Source organism: Anser brachyrhynchus, assembly GCF_964034855.1.
Source record: "Anser brachyrhynchus genome assembly, chromosome: 1".
NCBI classification, from domain to species: Eukaryota; Metazoa; Chordata; class Aves; order Anseriformes; family Anatidae; genus Anser; species Anser brachyrhynchus.
Window position 1 is genome coordinate 28,612,953 of NC_137694.1, and position 21,294 is coordinate 28,634,246.

At 41.7% G+C, this 21,294-nt stretch overlaps 1 protein-coding gene across 11 annotated transcripts in view; it reads right to left on the bottom strand.

Moving 5' to 3' along the window:
• Positions 1 to 20,815, bottom strand: part of FOXP2 (forkhead box P2) — a 439,933-nt gene extending 419,118 nt beyond the window's left edge. For 2 of the 11 annotated variants that reach the window (XM_080555100.1, XM_080555109.1), the window contains exon 1: positions 20,087 to 20,809. The gene's annotated coding sequence lies outside the window, so the exon portion shown is untranslated. Of the gene's footprint in view, positions 1 to 20,086 lie in introns of all 11 variants that reach the window. The other 9 variants (XM_080555114.1, XM_080555101.1, XM_080555102.1 and 6 more) reach the window with 6 other exon arrangements.
• Between the last annotated feature and the right edge of the window lie 479 nt (positions 20,816 to 21,294).

The following is a 21,294-nucleotide window of genomic DNA, read 5'->3' on the forward strand; positions in this document are numbered from 1 at the left end:
GAAGAGAGAGGATGGCATCTTTTATTTATTTATTTTCCTTTTTTAAAAAATAAAATCTGCACAATAGCAGTCAGTTAATGGCAGTCCCAAGAAATAAAATAAAGGAAAAAAAAAAAAAAAAGAAAGAAAATAAAACTCTGAGAAAAGAAAACATTGATAAATTTAAAAATAAAAATTAAAAAGATTGCAATGCTGTAAAATTGGCAAAGAGATAGTAGCAAGTTTACAGCTGATGTGTTCCAGGCTACACCAAAATTATGTATGTGTAAAATGTTCATAATAGAGTATAAAAAGTCTAAAATTTATTAAGGTTTCATGCTGATCCTTCAGTCTGGCAAATGTTTGTAAAAAGAAAAAAAAAAAAAAGCAGTGTTAAGTAAACATTTCAGACCTCAACCTTCTTTATATGCCTTTGAACCTTCGCTTTCATGTGCAATACCTGACAGCCCACTGAGAATAAATGCTGAAAGCCCCAAAGATGGGTAAAACAGAATTTCTGACTCAGGAAATAAAGATCAGCTGAATATGATTCCCATATGGCAAACCAGATCAATGGAAAGCAAGACCAAAATTTACAATATCTATACTGTGCAGTACAACATGGAGGTTGTCTTTTATTGCTGGTAGTGAAACTCCCAGTGGCCGAGAATAAAAGCAGACACAAAGATTATACATCCACTAATGGTGAACTCTAAAAATACACATTGATACATTTTGGAGAAAAAAAAAAAAAAAGGGAAAATAAAAAATGTTGAACCTTTATTTAATATTACTGAATACCAAACAGCAATTAGAGCAATCAACTTCCAGCACAAAATCCAGGATTATTAATATAAAGGCATGTTTTCAAAGCCAAGAGAAAAAGAAAAAAAAAAAAAAAGAACAGCAGATCGGATTACCTGATATGAAAAGAAACACTCTTTGCTGTAAAACTAAAACAGCTTCAAGGCTACTTTTGTGATAGCATGTGTGGCTGAATGTGAGAAAATGTATAACAATATTATTACTTTTATTTCAAGATTTCCTGTAAAACCTCAGGTCATGCTCATGAAGACTTCCTTAAAAAGCAATGATAAATCTGATGAACAATTTTTAGAACTTGAAAGAAGGACAATTGGAAGGGGGGAGGTAATCAAGCGGACCTCAACAACCAAACCAACACAGCAACACTGACTTGTGTTAGCAGGGCTTCTCTGCCAGGAATCCCAAAGCAATGCACCTAGCTATCTCTGGTGGTGTCTCAGAGGGCACGTATAGTAAGAAGTCTGTAAGTAAAGGAAAAAAACTCAACTTCTCGGATTCTTCTAATACAGTTCAGATGGAAATACATAAAAGGGAAGAAAAGAAGCTGACAATTCATTTAGTAAATATAAACTGACCAAATTAAGAAGACATAAATCAGCTTTCAAACTTGAGGAAAATATTTGCTCTATTCTAGTAGCAAAGTCTCAACAAAATAAAACTCCTCTACGGGGCTAATAAGCTCTCTCCTTACCTTATTTCTTGGGCAACATTACCATTAATTTAGGCCAATAATTCAGGCATCATCTTTGACTCATTCTTCACACACGAGCACCTCGGCGCTGTAGACTCACATATTTACAAAAGTTTTATATGTAAGTATTATAGGATCTTTACAAACCCCATTCTTAAGGTATGTCTCTCCTCTCAAACCATACAGCTAATATTCCCATCCCTCTTATTTCACATCTTGTTCCTCTCTTTTGTTCTAATCTTGACAAATGCAATCTCGTTCCACTGACATAAATCCAGTATCCCATTATATATTAATCACTTATCTTCCATGTCAAAGCCTACCTATCATCTCTCATTCCGTATCTAGAAGTAAACTCCCTTCTCCTTTAGGTCCAGGCTGCCAGCTTCCATCATCTATGTGTTATTTTTTCAATTAAGTGTCTTTAGGCTTTAGGCTTTTTATCCAGGCTGACACCTCACAGATCTGTGAATGTCCACAAGACTAACTGATTAGCGTCTTCCAAATTGCTTTGGCAGGAGACCTATGGAAAATTTTAAAACAGATTATTTGCTGATATGCTACAATAACTCCTTGTTTTCTTGTTCTTCCTTGTCTGATTCTACCTGCCGTGTCCACTTAAATATTTAAATTGTCCAGTTTCTGGGGTGGGATTCACAGTTGTTCTGTGTTTGTACAGTACCTAGTAGTGGTGTTACGGTCCATCCCTGAGACTCTAAAGGAGTGTCAAAGGACAAATATGGAACTAATGAATACTGATATGCCAATAAGCACACTAAGCACCCTCCTGCTTCCTTCAAAGGAAAAATCAGTGGTCAAACTAACATTCATATATATCATGGTTGTAAGGGATTGCTGGCATAATTCCTTCACCAAACTTGAGCATGTGTTAGAAAAGCCCTTAAATCATAATTTAAAGTTTCCCAGTGAAAGCTACTTTGAAGTCCTTAATAATGTCTTTTTGTGAACAACTACTCTCAGTGTTAAAAACTGCTCTTCTCCTACTGGACTTTGTTATGCCTTTATAAAGTAAACTGGAAACTCTCTATTATCAAGTTTCTCCTCTATATGTAGTCCTATTTTCCTTTTTTTTTTTCAGAAAGTATCCAGAAACTTTTCTTTTTTTTTTTCTATCCAGAAACTTTTTTCTTTTCCTGATGCCAAAAAAAGAAGGAAGGAATTTAGGCAGAAACATCTAGCTTTGTTATTCCCATTTAAGATTTATTTGTTTATACACCCCAGAGTATAAATTCCCAATTTAAATTTAAAACATCCATACTCATCTGATCAGCCAGCATAAATGTCCATGTCTTTTCCAGAGTCACAACTCTCCTCTCTGGATACAGACCCCAATATTGAAAGCAAAGCCTGTAACATTGTCTCTAATTGTATGACCTTGTATTTGCGTGTACTTAGATACTCTCTTACTATATTTGATCTGGGCTCATATGCTGATCACATTGCTAAGTATCATTCTCTGTCCTCTTAAATTGATATATTTACTCTCCTTTATTTTTTTTTAATTTCACAGAACTAGCAAATTACAAATATTCATGACACCTCCAAGTTATCAAAAAAAAAATTCCTCAGAAATATCAGACCATTCTTTCCACCTCTCATTATTCTGTATTACTTTCTTATAATTTTAAAAAATATTTTCCTAAAATCAAAGTTGTTGGAGGAAATAAAGCAGTAACACTCAACAGAAGTAAAAGACAAAGCAAGAAAACTGTTATCATGTAACACACAACTATTCAACTCTCACTTATGAATCAGATCTTCAGAGATTTCCAATACCTGAAAATACAGTACATGCTTCTCTTGTATTTTTATCCCTTTGATATAAAAATAAAAATAAAGGCAAATTAAAGACACATCTCCAAACTATAAACTGAGCTTGCTTTCTGTCCCTCTCGCTCGTTCACAAGCAGAATTGTGTTGCTACCAAACCAGCTTCCCGCACAGCACGCAAGATCAGTGCGGCTCTAGCGTCTTCCCTGATGAGCCCCAGCTGTGGAGGATGGAAATCTTGCACGCTGCAGAACATATGGGGTACCAAGTTTTAATAGCCTGATTCTGCAACACTCAGTTCAGGAAGTTTTTACACATCCTATTAATTATAATAATATCAGTGAGGCTTACCCAGCAAACAAGCCAAAGCAGCTGAGCTCTGCAAGAAGTTTTTCAAAGGTATAATGGAGTTAACCAAAGGGCATTAGTAAGTACTGAAGGAAAAGGAGGGGAGATAATAAAAACAGGCAATCAGCTACAAAACATGAGATGAGACTTGAAGGCTACTATTCCCTCTTTCAAGCATAAGATTGATTTTCTACTGCATCCCTAAGCAAATTACTTGAATCTTTAGCCTCACAGAAATCAGGTTCCACTTTAACTTTCTCCTGATACATCTGACATTTCAGCTGACATGAAGCACTTTCCATACAACGATTTCGGTAAAAATGTGATGGTTTCTTGTGCCACCACTGTATTTTATGCAGCTTCTTCACCTTGCAGTATGCCTCTAGTTAGATACAAGTTTTAGGATCCTTCTTCTTCGATGAAATCATTTTTTCTTAGAATCATCTCCTCCATCGCTAGGATCAACTTTAAATAGGCATGAGAGGAAAGAAAACTGAAAAAAAAAATCATACTATTTTGCAAGCAAAAGCAACCAGAACAATTTCAGAGCTACGGTCTCCAGAATTAGTGGTGCTGTTGAAAACTTCCAAAAGGAAAGATTAGAACGGAGGATTATGGTGGAGGAAAGTTTTCTCTGTCCCATATTCTGGCCTCCAGAAGTAAGCATCTCAGCACAATCACAGGGGCACGCTCGCTTAGCACCTCAGCCCTGACACGCCGTGGCCGCAGCTCTTGTCCAGAGCTCTGTCCCTGCCATCCAGAGAGCTACAGACAGAACCCTAATGCTCTTGTTTCTCCAAGACCCTAATATTTACAGCTGAACACGAGATGAGTTAAAGCATTTTGGAAAGCTAGGAAGCAAGTTATGCTGTCTGAATAGATATAACCTTTGTATTTTCTGAGAGTTCTGTAGCAAAGAGAATACACTGTAATCCCAGAAGCTCAAAAACCATAACTAGTCTCCTTTAAAAATGGGGAGGAATGGAAGTTTTCCTCCTCTCTTCATCTCTTCACTATCAGCAGCATTATTTCCTTTTTTGTTTGTTTTTTAATTTGTACGTATTTTTTATTTGTCTGAAGATTTCAGAACTCTTCTGTCTGTCCATTATGCATGCACGTGAAAATTAGTACTCTGCCATCCACAGCAGGCAACTGATACGTTTTCCTTTATATGGACAAATTCACACATAGCGGCAGCACACGCTTTTTCAGTCAACCACTTAACTATTTGTGAGAAAGTAGAGGAATGCAAGGCACTAGGACTCCTAGTTTCTATTTCTAAGAGTCACACACTTCCAAAGATGAACGAAAGCAGCATCTTCCTTGGCATCATCTGCAATGACTGGGTTCCACCCTGCACATGGAAATCATGGGCTCCTACTTTGGCCAAGTTAACCAAGTCAATTATCATTAAAACACTAATCCCTTGTAGAGAGGGTCACATTGCATTAATGTGACTTACCCAACCACTCAGAGGGGTGTATGCTTTCTGAAACACAATGTGGCAAAGCAGATGACCCATACGTCTCCTAGACTACGGATCCAAATTTCAGTTTTTTTATGAAGTGACTTTAGTGCCAACATTCATCCATTCAATTTCCATATAAGATAACTGAGAGTTATCTCCACTAAAGAAAGAGTAGTTAGCCTTAATGAATAGTAATTATCAGAGAAGGCATACTCACTTTAACAATACCCGATATAACAGATAGGCCTATTCTTGTTTCTATCTAAATCTGCCTTAAATAAAAAAAATACTTAAATGAAAACAAGATGATCATCTTCTTTTTCTAAATAAATAAAACCACATAAAAGCAAGAGCTTCCACAGCAGAGTCTACAGGAGGTGCAGAAATCATGCTTCACGAAATAAATTTGCACTACTTAGCCTTTGTCTCAGTTTGCAGTGGTTTGTTATTGTTTTGAATCTTATTTATTTGTTTATAAAAATACTTAAGTTATTAGTGGTCAAATCTACCATCCCATACAAACATGCAACCATCAACAGAAGATTAAACTAAAAAAAAAGAGTCTGCATGAGATTATACTGAACTGCAAACAGTGGCAAAAGCAATTAATCAACCTTAAGCGAGCAAAAGCCCTAGATCAACAATAGTGCTTAAAACAAATTAAAACTTTGCAAATGGTCACAGAAATGGTCTTTTTTATATCAAGTATATCAAACTTTTAGGAGGCTTCAAACTGTTTAAATTGCAAACCAAAGACAGAAACTTTGCTTCTGTAGTCACTATATATATACATATTGCTAGATTATTTTTTAACTTCTTCTCACTAACAACAAAAATGCAGGCCTTAAATGAAGTTTGAAGTTCTGGAAGAAAAAATGCCTTTGATGTCATACTGCAATAAACAAATTGGTCAAGTCAAGAAAACATTTCAGAAAATGTTGATTTGTGGTACAGCTACCAATTAGCCATTTTTTGTTTGTTTTTACTTTTGTAAAGTTCACTAAAACTGTATTTACTGCCAGTACTAGAGATTTGCCAAGTGGAAATCAAAAGGTATGGTTTTAATTTCTGCAAAACATGTTATGTGGGAAACGGATGGTAGAGCTGGAAGTAGTTTAAGCACAATCACTAGCTATTTTACACAGGCCTTATTACAAGATGCACACACACGTGTGTGTGTGAAATAAATTTAACTTACAGAATTTTCTCTAGAGCATTATAAAACTCCAGTATGAATTATGAATACTTATCTAATAGCTAATTCACTTTCTCTCAGATCTTCTATGACAAACTGAACAGTACAAACTACTGCCGCTGTACCCAAAATGTCCAGAACGCTTTGCAATAATGGAATCTAGTTGATCCACTTCAGCAATGGTAAGACTTCATCTTGTAAATATCACATTCATATTAAGCCTCTAGATGCAGGGTAAAAAATATCGAGAAGACAAGTCTCTTACAGGAGGTTTTAAGAGGCCCATTCTCACCTTTCCGTAACTGATGCAAAAAGTGATTTGGGGGCTAATTCAACAAGAACTGTTTTCTGAATACTCATAATCACTCATTTTTTTTCATTCAGGATTTTCTTTTGCTGGATATGCATGGTAATTTCACCTTGAACTAAAACCCAAAACAGTAACGCAAGAGCAGGAAAGAGGCTCACTCAGCACCTGACTTCAATGCTTCACAAGGAGGAAGAAGAGGAGCTCATGCTCTCTTACCCCAAGAGAGTCCCTACCAGCCAGTTGGAGAGGCCGGGGAGGATGCTTCTAGCTGCTCCCTTGGCTGCAGCTGGGCCACAGCAAGAGAAGCACAGGGAACACCCATCAGGAAGCTGAGTATGGAGCTCACCTGTACCTAAGCACTGGCAGAGGTCAGGGAGAGGCCCTGAGCCTTTCTCCAGAGATCACTGGCACAACATACTCATGTCCACGGACAGAGTGTATGAAACAGCACCAGACCAGGAGAGACAGACTGAATCCAAGACCTCTGCCTGTCACAAAGCTTCTCCAGTTACGTTACTGTATTTCTTGTCCACCTCCATCGTGACTCGAGTCCATTTTACAGCTCACAGGATTACACTACAGTTGAGATAGTATTAAGCAAATTAACAGAATGCAGTGCTTTAGATAAAGAATACCCTACACAAAGAAATAACCTACTGAGAAAAAATACTGACGTAACCTTAAAGTAAGTCAGAATATATTTTCACATGTATTTCCATTCTTAAGAGCTCAGGTTAAGAGTGTAAAATGAACACTTTCCTCATACAGTTAAAATACCCTTTTTTAGAAAAGGCTAATTTCAGAGGTATCTAATTTCTCTCAGAAATAGTTTCTGCACATATTTAAATAATTCATAAGAAAAAATCACTGTCTAGTGAGAGAATTATAACGTTGGCTTAGACCAGCTAAAGCCAGGTTTGAGCAATACTGCACCACCACCAAAAGAGATGGTTTTGGTTAATTCTTCTCATTTGGACAGGATCTCTTTCATTAGGTCATTAGTTTCTTCATTTTTCTTCTGCCTAAGTGTAAGGGCCACCACAAGCCGGTACAGAATCCAGGCAGTTAGTAAGAAACAAAATTATCTCTGAACATGAGAGGCAACACAAAAACCTGCTTCTGCTATCCTTTGTCCATACAGTCTTAACTTGCATTGAGGATATTTTTTCCCTTCTAAGAACATGACTCAGTTCACACAGTTGCTATGCCTAGAGTAGGACTAATTTCTCAGTCTTGAAAGCCTTTCAGCAATGGAATGGGAAGCGGTAGATAGATTAAATTAGAAGATCAGAGTTTACAGTCATTGAGCTTCAGAAAGCAATTTACTGGCATTCTCTATTTAATTATCTCAACACCTCATAACCATTAATGAATTTATCTTTACTGCACTGAGATTAAGCAACTCTACCCTAAAGTTCCACGAGAAGTCTATATCTGAGCCAAGAATTACACTTATAAATTTTAGGATAGCACTTTGTCTATATCACCATCATTCTTCCCAATGCTAAAAGCAGTTAATTTCAGCCTCATGAGCCGTGACTGCTGCCCCCCTCCCCCACCTACTTAAGATAAAAAATAATGTTTGTTTCTCTTAGGGCCATTCTTGCCCACTCCATCCCTACTGCTGTGCTCACCCCGACAACAGTTCATTGAACCTAAGAAAAGCAAGTATTTCTCAGTTATAGGCTGATAGCCTGATGTGCAAAACTTGCTCCCCCTCTCCAACCCACAATGCCCCCTTGAGGCAAAAGGGAAGGGAAATGAAAAAGTTATTTTTTAAAAAATAAATAAATTGAAAAAAAAAAAAAGCTGAACTGCAGTAAAAGAGCAAACCGGGGAAAAAGAAAATTGAAAACCACAAAGGCTGTCCACACTTATGACACTCATCTTATCTTCCTCTGCTTAAGCAGCCTTTTTTTTTTTTTTCATGACCTCTTTTCTGGTGTGAAACTTCATCCTCTTCACTACTGTTTAGAGCAGTTTAAAGAAGGTTGCAGTTCCAAAATCCTTTTCACGTGCCCTAAATGCTACATGCACACTTAGGTATCTGGTAAAAATAATTGGAGAAATACTTTATTTTAACTTAACTCTAATTAAACACACATTTCTATACGGCAAACAAATGCAGGGAAGTGAATAGCCATAGGTATAAGAAAAAGTACTAACTTTTGTTGTTTAGAAAATTTAATCTTTAAATCTGATATAGTCCAGTGATCCCCTACAGATCCCCAATAGGCATGGCTCATCCCTGTATATCAAGAGCTAAACAAGAAAGTAAAGATTTCTGGTGGGCTTTTAAGTTTGTGCCTAAAGTCTTCCGTTTAGTTAGCTCTAATTGAAGTGTAAAAAAGAAAGAATTGTAGTCTATCTGCTGTACCTGATACTTCTGATACTTTTTTTTTGTTTGTATTTTTGTATACATCAGAAGTACAAAAACCTTCTGGAGTCAATGATTTGCATGAGGTTAATAAATACTGGTAGGAAAGGTAGTGGAGAACAAATCCGATTCTCTCAATATACTCTACCATCTTCTGTTAGCAGGCACATACAAAACACAATGAGAACAAATTACATTCAGATGGTACCAGTGTTCAGGATTTTAATATCGCTCTCCTCACTACAACTATATAAAACTCTCTGCATAAAGGTTACCTCTAACACATCTTCCAACTCTTAAACACATTAAAAAACACCCTTATTACACTGTACATTTAACCACAACACAAGAAAAGGTTAGTTCCCAATAATAACCTTATAAAGAAAGTACGGTATCAGTTAAATGGATTTTAAGTAAGGGTCCAAGATCATATTAGGCAGCAATTATAAGCTACAAATTGTATTTCATATCTTCAGCAAGAGTTAGCACAAGTCTTGCTGAGTCAAATCTCTGCTATAAAGCAAAGCTTGACGTGTTTTAAATGCTGCAAGCAGCTGAGCCCTGAGGGGTTAAAGCTAATGCTAAAGCTAGGCTTGAAGAGTTGACCAGGTAGCTCGTGGCCATAGATCTAAGCATGTCAGTCACAGGCAAGTGTACTGTGCTCTGGTCACGAGTGAAGGCCAGAAGTAATAGATCAAGTTCATCAGCTGCTGCGGAGCCTACCAGAGCAGCAGCAGGGCGAAACATTAGTTTCACTGAGCCTACAGCCATCTGAACAGTAAAGGTGACACTGGATGGTGACTCATTATTTCCATCTGTCAAATGAAAGTAAATGTATTAAGAGTTTCTCCCAAATAGTACATCCTGGCAAAGACCCTCTCAGTGTCAGGAGTAAAAAGAAACAAAACACAGGACAAAAGAGCCCATCCCCAGCAGAAGACCTCAGAGGAGAAGCAATCTGTTACCGCATCGCCTCAGTGTAGCAAAACAGTAGCCTTTGCAGCCTAACCCAAGGCATCACCTACAAAAACCACAAACCACCACTCTCTGCAGCCATGCTCTAAGCACTCACCTTGCCTCGTCTCCCCGCTTTTCCAGGAAAGTCCCCCTGGCCCACAACAGAGCAGGGAAACCTAGAGGACATACATCGTGTGTGTCGGGGACTTCCCCGCTGAAAGAGGTCCCTACGAGGAGCAGCTTCCTCCCTCCCAGCTATGCCACCCAAGGCTTGGGTCTGTGTTTTGTTTTGCTACCGAAGCATTCCAGTCTGTGTCAGTTTGGATTGCAACATAAATATTGTGCAACTGCAGACTCGTTAGTTCCAATTATGGTAATATTGCAGGTGACAACGAGAAAGATATTTTTTATAGTCTGTGGTCATATTCTGCTCCCAGTCATCTATGACTTAGATGAAGAGAAATTCAGCTGGAGAAACTGTTGTTAGTAGCTGAATTTAGATAAAAGTGTACGCCTAGCATTGACTTGAAAAACCAGCAGCTTCCCCATTCTGGTAATAATTTAGTCATAACGACAAAGAACTAAAGAGCAGTCACTGGGTATAGAAAAAATATTTATAAAACTGTATTTAAATGATACATAGGTATAATTAGAGGTTTTTATATAAGCACCATTGATTCACAAAATGAACAGGCATCTACATATAAAACAGTTAGTAGTTAAAGTTTAAAGTTTTATTCTAGCTACTGAAGACATGTACTGAGTAAGAGGTTAAAACAGCACTCCAGTTAAGTCCAGGACAGTAGGTTCCATTTTTACACACAATCACATAATTATAATTGTATTCTTTTACTGAGTCACACATGAAGATTTAAAGTATGAGTGCCCAGTCTGCAACCTGGGAGGCCCAGTCAATCATCATGCAGTTTGCACCACCCACCACTTTTCTCAGACCTTACAGCAGCTCTCCACTCACACAACAAGCAAATGGCAAGTAGGGGAACTCGCAACAAATGGCAGTAAGGAGGTACCACCAGAACACTGCCCCACTGCCTGCTCCTTTTCTGCTCTGGAGAAGCCTGAAAGAACAAGGTGCCTCTTGGAGAGGATGAAACAAAATGTATAGGCAGTCCAACCAACCTATAGCAATACCCTTCCTAGATAAATACCTAGGGAATTACAGTTGTTCAACCACTACATTGCTCGAGAAGCATGGACATAGCTTCTGGGAACTTACTGAACAGATCCCATAGTAGCACAGATCACGCAGCACACAACACAGCAGCACCATGCAGGGCTACCACGCTTCACTGAAAAGGATGGACACCATTGATTTAAAAGAAGCATATGTGTTCATTTTTTAAGGAGCATCTTCCTCATATGTCTGGATCTTCACCAATGATGTACCTAACTGCTGCACTTTTTCGGATTCATTTAATGAACAAATGGAAGTGAACCCTTGAAAGTGTTTAAATATAAAAAAATCACTTTGAATAGGTGATTTTCATCTTAGTGGTAACTTGATCAGAGCATATAGGTCCAAGAACTTGTATTTAAAGAAAAACCAAAAACACTTGGACTTCGCAATTTTCACTGGTAACATAAAGATCATCTCTGGGTTGTGTTTTGAAACTTGCTTTGTCATCACGATTTGTCCCTCTCTTTCGCGGGAGTAGTGGAGACAACACTATTTTGGTAAGTGTCACCAGGATTTTTGATACTGCAAAAATTAAGAAAAAAAAAAAAAGAAGCCAGCAAGACACACAGTCTTTTGGATAAACAGGCAACTGACAAGGAGCAGTCTAAGGAGTCACTGTTATCTGTTTCTTGAGACCTGTCATTGGAGTCCAGACAAAAAGGGATAGGGGACAGGAAGTTGAATTCATAATTAAATATTCAGTTGTGGAAAAACTATGGGATTAAAAATAATACTCCCTCAGGAAAGAAAAAAGTCTTCCTTGCTAATTTGTGGAATCTTGCTTTCCTTTGCACTGGGATGGCTTAGCCACACATAAGTAATCTGTCACCAGTCTCAGCCTAGGCAGTTCTGAAGAGCAACCAAGTAGCCTCAGAAAAACCTCAGACACTTGTTTTGCACATGAACATACAAATACATCTGAAGTATCAACAAATCTCCATGTCTAAGCTGAAACTCTGAGTAAACACAGGCAGTCTTCATATCAACTTCAGAAAATTTTGGATGCATGCTTCTTTAGAATGTTTCTGTCCCATAAACTGAGATTCAATAAATCTACCCAATGGATTTTCCCTTTGAAGCCTGTAGCTTTCTTCCTGGGAAGCTGTTGATGGATGTGGGTGCAGATGCAGACACACGCCACTCCCAAAGATGCACACCCACCGCAGACACTTTTCAACCATCATCAATTTCCCCACCAGTGTCCTACAAGAATACACGAGTATTTTGGCTATGTTACCATTCTCCTGGCTACTCAGTGATCACTTGAAGATCCCAGATGAATGAACGAACGAATGAACGAACGAACGAAAGAAAGAAAAAGAAAGAAAGAAAAGAAAGAAAGAAAGAACGAACGAACTTACTTTTTTTTAAAACTTGCCATGTGAAAGTTCAAAAGATATAAAATTCCAGTTGCTCTGGTACACTTCACACCCCTTCCAGATCAATCATAAACAGAGGCCCAGGAACAGACTGGTCAACACTTCCAAGGTTAAACACATCTTCCACAAAACTCTTCCACAAGACATCATTCACTTAAAATAGAATTAAATACCAAATATGTCCAAGTTTCTGTCACAATACGCTTTAATTCCTTCTTATTAAGCACAAGAATGTGCAAGGATTTATGACATTGTGTGAAACTTCTTCTGCATATTCAACATAGTTATCTTATGAACTACTGACCACATATATTCTTCAATGTACACTGACAGTTACTGTGTACTGAAAACAATTTACAGGCATCATCACAACATTAAAAGTAATTTAAATGCATTCAAGACTGGTAACAAATGAGTCTGAGTGAATTTCTGGGCAAAACATTACATGATCTTTAGCAAAACAACATCCTAATATTTACACAGCTTTAGCACCCATATATTCCACAAATTCATTTTCAATTGAAGAATCATTTTTACCACATACCTGGGAGTCTTCAGCACTCTGTCTCTTATGTTTACTGTGCTGTACATAGGATAATAGTTTATTCCTTATCTGAATTAAGTATCTGCTTACACTAAGACGAAAACATATTGACACAAGTGGAAAACATAACAGTTCATCAGCTATGCGCATCTCTGCAGTCTGTGCACACCTGACTGCATTAGGTTTTTGTGTTTTCATTTTTAGGTCATGAGAATACTGTAAGTACTGTAATGAAACCACAATTCCGTCTGTGTTCTCTCACTGAGTAGTGCCTTGAATCATAAATATTTCAATTACTGTGTTTTAGACTCCAAAAGATACTAGCCTCTGTTTTCTATATACTTTTCTTCCCCTTTATCTTCAGAAGAGCTCTGCCACACCGGGAAACTGATGCTTAGCACTGCACTAATTAAACATCAACTTCCAGCACAACAACTAATAAATAAGTTTTCAAAGACACACACTGTGACACACACTGTAAATGACAAAACCTAAGTATTTTTTGAAATAGCTTACAGCACTCTTAAGGCCCAAGCTTTGACCAGCGTCAACTGACATAACTCCTCTGTGCCTGCTAAAACTGCGCCTGACTGCATGCAGAACGCTGCTATGGAGAAAGCTGGTTGCTCCTTCTCTTAGATGTAGTTATGGTGAAAAATGCATTTCAGATATTGGCCATCAGATAAAAATCACGCTGCCTTTTCTCCTGCAAAACCACACTTTCCTAGCGGCTCCCCCCTCACCACTCTGGCTGGCTCTGTCCCAATCACATGTTTTCTCTGGCCGCTTTCCACAGCACTCCCAAATCTTCATTGTTTTTGTGTTGTCACTCTCCTTTCCAAAGCCCTTCGTGGCTTCCCACAGCTACCCCTTAAAATTTCCTTTACATTATTTGTAAGTGGTAAAACTTGACAGTTTCTGATCTAATTTCCAAGCAGATAAACGTCAACTGCAGGTTTTACTGCATACGATTACCCACAGCTTTTTTTTTTTTAACCAGGTGGGTTACAATGCCAGAAGAACATCGAGCCTCCTAAATATTAACAGTAAGAGTTACAGAAAGAGAAATCGACAAAATAATTGACAGCAACTTTTTTTTACAACAAGATTTAGCTTTGATTGAATGCTGGGGTTTAAATGGTGTTTAGGGATATATTCACCTTTTAGCTTTTCTCAGCCGTTCCTGGGCAAATTAAAATTCAACATCTGATAGATCCTTAGCACAATATTATGCTTGAAATAACTCAGCAGCTCGGAGACTACCCCTATGAACACAGGTTCCTTAGTTTGCAGACAAGAGTTATCCAACTTGGCCTTGTGGGAGAAGCGGTGCAGCACACGGAGCTCGTACAGCCATTCACCTTCCTTCCCCCAGAGGACAGACCACCAAAATAATAGTGGTTACTTCTGTTAAGATCACAATGTTTTAACGCCTGCATGTGTCAGATACATAATTTGTCAAATTATCTCAAACACACAAATTCAAACTACCTCAAATACATAATCCACATTTTTAAAATATGCACCATGCTGTTTTAGGCTGAAACCCAGAAGCTGGATAATTGAATAAATCGGTATTTAAATTTTTGAGAAATTCTGATCAAAGTTGCAAAATACGCATCACGTTGTGAGAGCAAAAACAAGTGACTTTCAATAGGACTGTTCATATTCCTTCAGCAAAACATCAGTCTTATGAGGTACAGGCAATTTTTCATAAAAATGTAAATACTTACCCGAAGAAGCAACGTGCTTAGAAAAAAAACTTCCTAGTTATATATAATGATATATCATCTAGCCTCAAAATGTCACTCTTCAAACGCATTTCCAGTTTGGGGCCCAACAGCAGAGAGGACAGGCTACCTCCCAGGGGGACGGAGCTGGCACGGGCCTGCTGCAGTTGCGCCTTCCTCACAACATCCTGCAGGCAAACTAGCTTAAACGGGGCTGAACTGAGCAATTTGTCGAAATGCTTAATTTGATGCAATTTGCAGCCATGGTCTGGGGCATGCAAAGGTCCAAGGGCACGCTGAGCAAAGGGTCTGCGGCCACCAGTGGACCAGAAACTTCTCTCTCACTACAGGGGGTGGGTGGGGGGACGGGGAAGCAAACACCCGTCCCGCCTGCTGAATGAAGTGGCTGCCCGTCACTTCAACCTACCTGCCCGTTCCCACGCACAGCCCCATCAGTCAGAAAGTCACCTCTGTTATCTACAGCCCCAGCAAAGCCCTCTGCCGCCGTCGGTGACAGGCATCCAAACTTCGGGCCCGTCGAGCGTGCTGCTCACGGCATCCAAGGGCTCGGCTCAGCCCGCAGCAGCAAGCCTGACTAGCGCACATATTTCAATGTGAAACCAACTGCAGCGAAACCCTTTCCAGCTGCAGCTGTAAGGAGGAGGACGTGTGATTACTATTTGCAGGAAGACGATATAGCTAAGTGAATGGATAAAAAGTTAAGCCTACAACGCTCTCGTTCCCCCTTCTGAACAACCTTTACAATTCACTAAAAATGCTTAATATAGTCGGTAGTATAATACAACGTGCTTAACATTTCAATTTAATTTGCCTTAGAATGGGAACTGAAAACATGATATTAAATGCCATTCCACGCATAACTCACTCTTCGGAGCTCAAACTTTACTTTCTAGCATTACCCCAAACTACATTTTGGTGCACCGGTGAACGTTGAAGCAACTGTTCATTAAAAAGATTATTTTCAGCTACTTCACTGATGACAGCACAGACGAGCTATTGCTGGCACTTTTAAATCCAGCTTCCTGACACAAAACATTGTCTTGCCCTTAAAATGCAAATATAGCAGAAATGGAAAGAAAAAAAAATAGCAAGCAGAAAAGCCAAAACAGATGCAAATCTTGCATCAAAGGATACAGATGCCTCTTATAATTTGAAGTATACATCTTGGAAGATTTAAAAAGGTAGTAAGTGTCATTAAACTAGTGAGAGCCTCAAAAAGGAGAAGAAAAGATTATCAGTGTTAAATGATACTTGTGGGACTGCTCCTTGTTTTTATGCCAATCTAGCAGTTTTGAAATTTGAGTTTAAAACTAGCCTTGGAAACACTCGCACTAAGGTAAGTATGTTCATTCTGTGACAGAGCGAATGTGGAAGCAAACCTCCAAACAAATAACGCTGAACTATGATACTGAGGTTACTTTACTGTAGCTAACCTGTTCTATAATTTCATTTTTTTTTTACTCAGTTTTTCTGGTGCCACTAATTTACACATGCAAACAAGAAAGATTTCAGATCAAAATAGGATGGATAACGGGAATCTAAATGACAAGCATTCCTTTTAATGAGGATTAGTTGAGAGGTATGCTACAGTGGCAGCGAAAAAATAGATAATTCGCATTACTTCTAAACCCACTAGCTGCCACGAAGTTTAAAAAGAGTAATCACTTGAACTGTACCAAAAATTAGTATTTCATAACCATGTTGATAGCATTTTTGAGTTTCAGGGTGATTTGCAGTTTTCTCCAGCCAAAATCACTCCATAAGTACTTCTCAGTGACCTATGTCCTAAATCATTTTCAATCCCTACAAGCAAGTGACCTCTTCATGATCTGACTCACAAAGAAAAAACATGGTGACTCCCACCAACCATTCTTTTTTAAACCACTATCGGAACTAAATTTCTCCAAAATAAACCTGGCAAAAAAAGAAATGGAACAAAAGGGCCCTCAGAATTCAAGAAATATTATTTAATCACACTATCAGAAAGATAGATAAATACCAGTCCTCACATTTTGACGATGAAAAACAAAGAGGCTAAGTGACATTTTCAATGACACATAGCAAAACACTGCCACAGCACGGATCAGATCTCAGAAGTTTTCTATTGTTTTCAGCCCACTAGCCTTGAATAACTCCTGTGCATGCAATGCTGAATCAGGTATATTCAGAATATAAAAAGCTTATTCTAGTTCATGTAAACCAGTCCAGAAAACAAAGCCTATGCTACAGTAATATTTTAAAATACATTAAAGTCCATGAAGAACATTTCTGAGAAAATATAGCCTTAATCTTAAAATGATAGTTTTGGTGCATCTTATTACAGAAATCTTAAAAATGTATTAAGCAACAGATGATTACTAAAAAAAAAAAGCAGTCACTTCAAAAATCTCTATAACTCAACACCTAGCTATGGTACAGACCCTACTGAGGTTTAAAAATAGTGCCATGGATTGATTAATTAAAATAGCCCAAGCTCAACATACTTGCTTTACTCTTCCTCACACTCTGTAAACACTAATTAGGTTGCTCCTTACAGAACCTTTGGTAATTTTACACAAATTTACACTAAAGAGAAAGCTACAAAACATTTAATTTTTCTCCTCTCCCAAATGTTACCAACACTTTACTCAAACATAGGTCTTGTGACAAAACCTAAGAATCCCTGAGGTTAAACTAAAAACAAAGAAATACCCAAATATTTATACAATTGATTCTGCTCAAGCTTGCAGGTTAACGTTCCTGTTACATCTTACAGCCTACACTAGTAAGGCCGCACATGAAGCAGCCTATTTCAGGTCCTAGGTATTAAAATAAATCAGAATAGCTAATTATGCATCACTTTGTATGTCACTAAGTGACCTATGAATTGGCATGAAGGTTACTTTATGTATTTTGGGAATGCTCTGTTTGAAACACTGTTTCCTTTCCCTCAACTATTTAGTAATTTACTATGCCAAACAGTTAAACAAATGATTTAAGTATACAAAAATGCTACAGAACACTACTGTTTTCAAAGAATAACATTAAAACAGTGCTTAAGTGCAAAATAGGCATATTTTCTATATCTATACTAAATATGAACAAATTATAGTCAGGGAAAGCCTTAAATTAAAAATAAATACTAATTTGAACATTAAAATCTATATCTCACTCGAAAGGGTTTAGTGTAGCATTAGAGAAGCGGATTTAATAATTAATCATATTTTCTTTAGAGTAATATTACTAGCAGTAATGTTTTTCCTTAATGGTTTTAAATTACCTAGCACAGGAAAAAAAAAAATGTGTCAAAATCTCTTAAACTTTATCTGACTTCTTTTTCCCCCCCCACAAATTAACAAGGGAGCACAGACAGAGCGCACAAGTTCCTAGTCCCACATTGGTAACGAAATTTGCAAGGGCCTGATCCAAGGGCATCGAGTCAACGGAGTGATTCCCACTGATGTCAACAGAAAGCTTCCTGCTGACTCGAGGGAGTTTTGGATAGGGGCTTTCATGCAGGGAAAAGACCAGGGGAAATCCTCTTTGGAAGGGGACCTTCTGTGTTTTTTCTCTTTAAGAAAGTATATAAACAAATGAGGCTTTGTCAAAATAGAAGCGATTCCCAGGTAGCGATTACTGTGTGTGCTTCCATCTGCGGCTCTGCACTATGTACGTACAGACGATGATAGAATAAATTTAGGGACTTTTGAGATTATTTTTCCCCTGGGAATAGAGCAGCAGCGCGCCTTCTCTCCGGACTGCTCTTGCGAGGTCTGAATGAACGCTCTCCTGCCAACAAACCCTGCCCGCACACAACCCAGCCTGCACCCCATGCCAGCAACCCCATCCTGGGACCTCACCAGCGCCCAGCCAGGGGCTGCGCTGGGAAACGGGCCCGCAGCCTCCTGAACCTGACATCTGCGGGGTGAAAAAAAAAAAAAAAAAAAAAAAAGTCGCCTAGCGGGCTGTCTTTACCTTTGCCATGCAAGAGCAGCTGGGTGGCAGCGGCTTTGCGGGCAGAGGCCGAGCGCTCCGCGGGGCGCGCAAGCAGCGCGCTGCGGGGCAGGGGCAGGCGGCGGGGCGGGCACGGCGCTCGCCTCTCCCTCCCCTCCTCGTCCTTACCCCGGCGCTCCCGACTTGAAAAGCAAACACCTCAGGGCATGCCTCACCGCCGCGGTCTCCCTTCTCCGAAATAAATAAATAAATAAATAAATAAAATAAAAAATTAAACTTTCAAAACTTTCCAGGTCCCGCGGACCTCTTGAATTTCAAGAGCCAATTTCAAGGCAAGGCCCCCACCCACCAGCCACGGAGGCCGCCTGCGGAACTCCGCAGCTCCAGGAGCATTATTTATTAATCCTTGGTTTTAGGCTTTTTTTTTTTTTTGTCTTTTTTTTGGGGGGGGTGTATAAGGGGAGGGGGCGAAAGCCGTCGGCAGGCGCAGGAGGCCCCGCGGTTCCCCACCCGAGCCAGCGGGGGCGCCCCGGGGTAGCCCCGAGGGGGCGGCCGGCTCCGGGAGGGGGGCCCCGGCCTCCCCTCCGCGCTCAGAGGACGGGAGGGAGGCGGCGGAGCGGTGGGGGGGAGGCTGTTCGCTTCTCCCTCCGGCAGGCAGGCAGCACACAAAGGAGAAACGTGACACGTTTCTTCACCCCGGCTGTCTGCTGGGGAGGTCTTTTAAAAAAAAAAAAGGGGGGGAAAGAGAAAAAAAAAAAAAAAAAAAAGAAAAACAACACAAACGGGGAAGCGAGGCGAGGACGGCCGAGCCTCCCCTGGAAACGCTCCCTGGGAAGCCCGGCCCCGAGCCCTCCCTGCTTTGCACTTCTGGCCCCGCACGGGAAGGCTACAGGTTGTTTGGTTTTAATTACGCGGGGGGGGCGGCCGGGGGGGCGCGGGTGCGGAGCAGCGGCGGTGCTCGGCCCCGCAGCCCCGGGAGATTTGGGGAAAGTGGGGCTGAGACCGGAGGGGGGGTGCAGAGAAAGGGACCCGGGCGCAGCCCAAACTCCGGCTCAGCCCAAACTCCGGCCGGGGCAGCGGCAACCCCCCCCCCCCCCCCGCGGCTCAGCGCCCCCCCCCCCGCATGCGGTGCGTTTTCGGGAGCGGTGCCCCCGGGCGCCGGGGGAGCTGACACATGTCACCGGCCAAACTTTCCCGCGGCAAGTGAGTGAGCAACGGAGCCTGGGGGTGGGGGGGGGGAGAGAGAGCGGGGGGAAGCAGCGAGTCACACCGGATTGCGGGGGGAGGAGGGGACGGGTGTGTGCGGGGGGTTGGCGGGGGGTGGGGGGGGGAATACTTACCGGGAGGAGACACCGTGCAGGGCGTCCCGACGAGCTGACACCGAGAGAAAAAGGGCGAGCGGAGCCGCGCACACGGGCGCGCACATGCAAAGTCTCTGCGGGCGGAGCCGCCGCTGCCGCCGCCGGGCCGAGCGGGCCGGGAGGTGGGGGGGCGGCCGGGGGGGCCCCTCCGCGGGTGCGGTGCCTGGCGCCCCTCCCGCAGGCTGGCGCTGCCTGCCGCTGCCTCGCTCCCTCCCTCCCCCGGCGTGCGGGGGTCTGGCTGTGTGCGGAGTGTGCCGCCTGTGTGTATGTGTTTTGTTGGGAATGCAAAAAAAAAAAAAAAAAAAAAAGGGAAAGGAAAAAAAAAAAAAAAACCGCCGCACACACACACCGACTCCTTCGGAGAGAAAAAGAGGAGTGAAGAGGGAGCCCTCACATGATCGCGAAGTGGCCTGCACAGGAGTGCTAATAATGCGCGGGGTGGTGGTGGGAGGAAAGGGGGGGGGGGGGGGGGGGAGATGGCAACAGCCAAAAGTGCGGCGGGACGAGACGGGACGGGACGCGCTGCGCCCTGCCCTGCCCTGCCCTGCCCTGCCCCGGCCGCCGCGCCCCGCTCCGCTCCGCGCCTCCCCCGGCCGGGCCCCGGCGGCGCGGTCGCTGCGAGCCGCCCTCCGCCGTCGGGTCCACCTGCTGTGTAAACAAACCGTCGGGGAAGTTGTTTGCTCTCCCCTCCCCGCCCCCCTCTCACCCCCTCCCTCCCTCTCTCCCTCCCTCCTCCTTCTCCTCTCCCCCCCCTCCCCCCCCCCCCCCCCCTCTTTTTTGCTCCGTTAGACACAACGAGTTTAGCAGACGGGGAGAAAACAAAGCCGGGTGTTGTGCTGGCAGTGCCGAGTGGCTGCAGCCTGCTGGCAGCCCTCGACGTGCCGCGGGCCGAGCACGGGGGTAGGGATCCGCGTGGGAGGCGCCGTGGAGGGGAGGAGGGATGAGGATGCGGGCGGGGGTCCCCCCCATTGCCGCCGCATCCCCCCCGCATCCTCGCCCCTCCGCTTCCCGAAACTTTCTCTCCCCTCCCGACGGGCCGCGGCAAGGTGCAAGAGCCCCCCACCCCCACCCCCCCCCGAGGGAACCGGCCGCCCCCGGGATCCCAAGGGCGTCCCCGCGCTTTGGGCGAGGATGGGGTTTGGGGGGGGACACCAGTTGGCAGCGTGGCCAGAAGCGGGAGGAGTGCT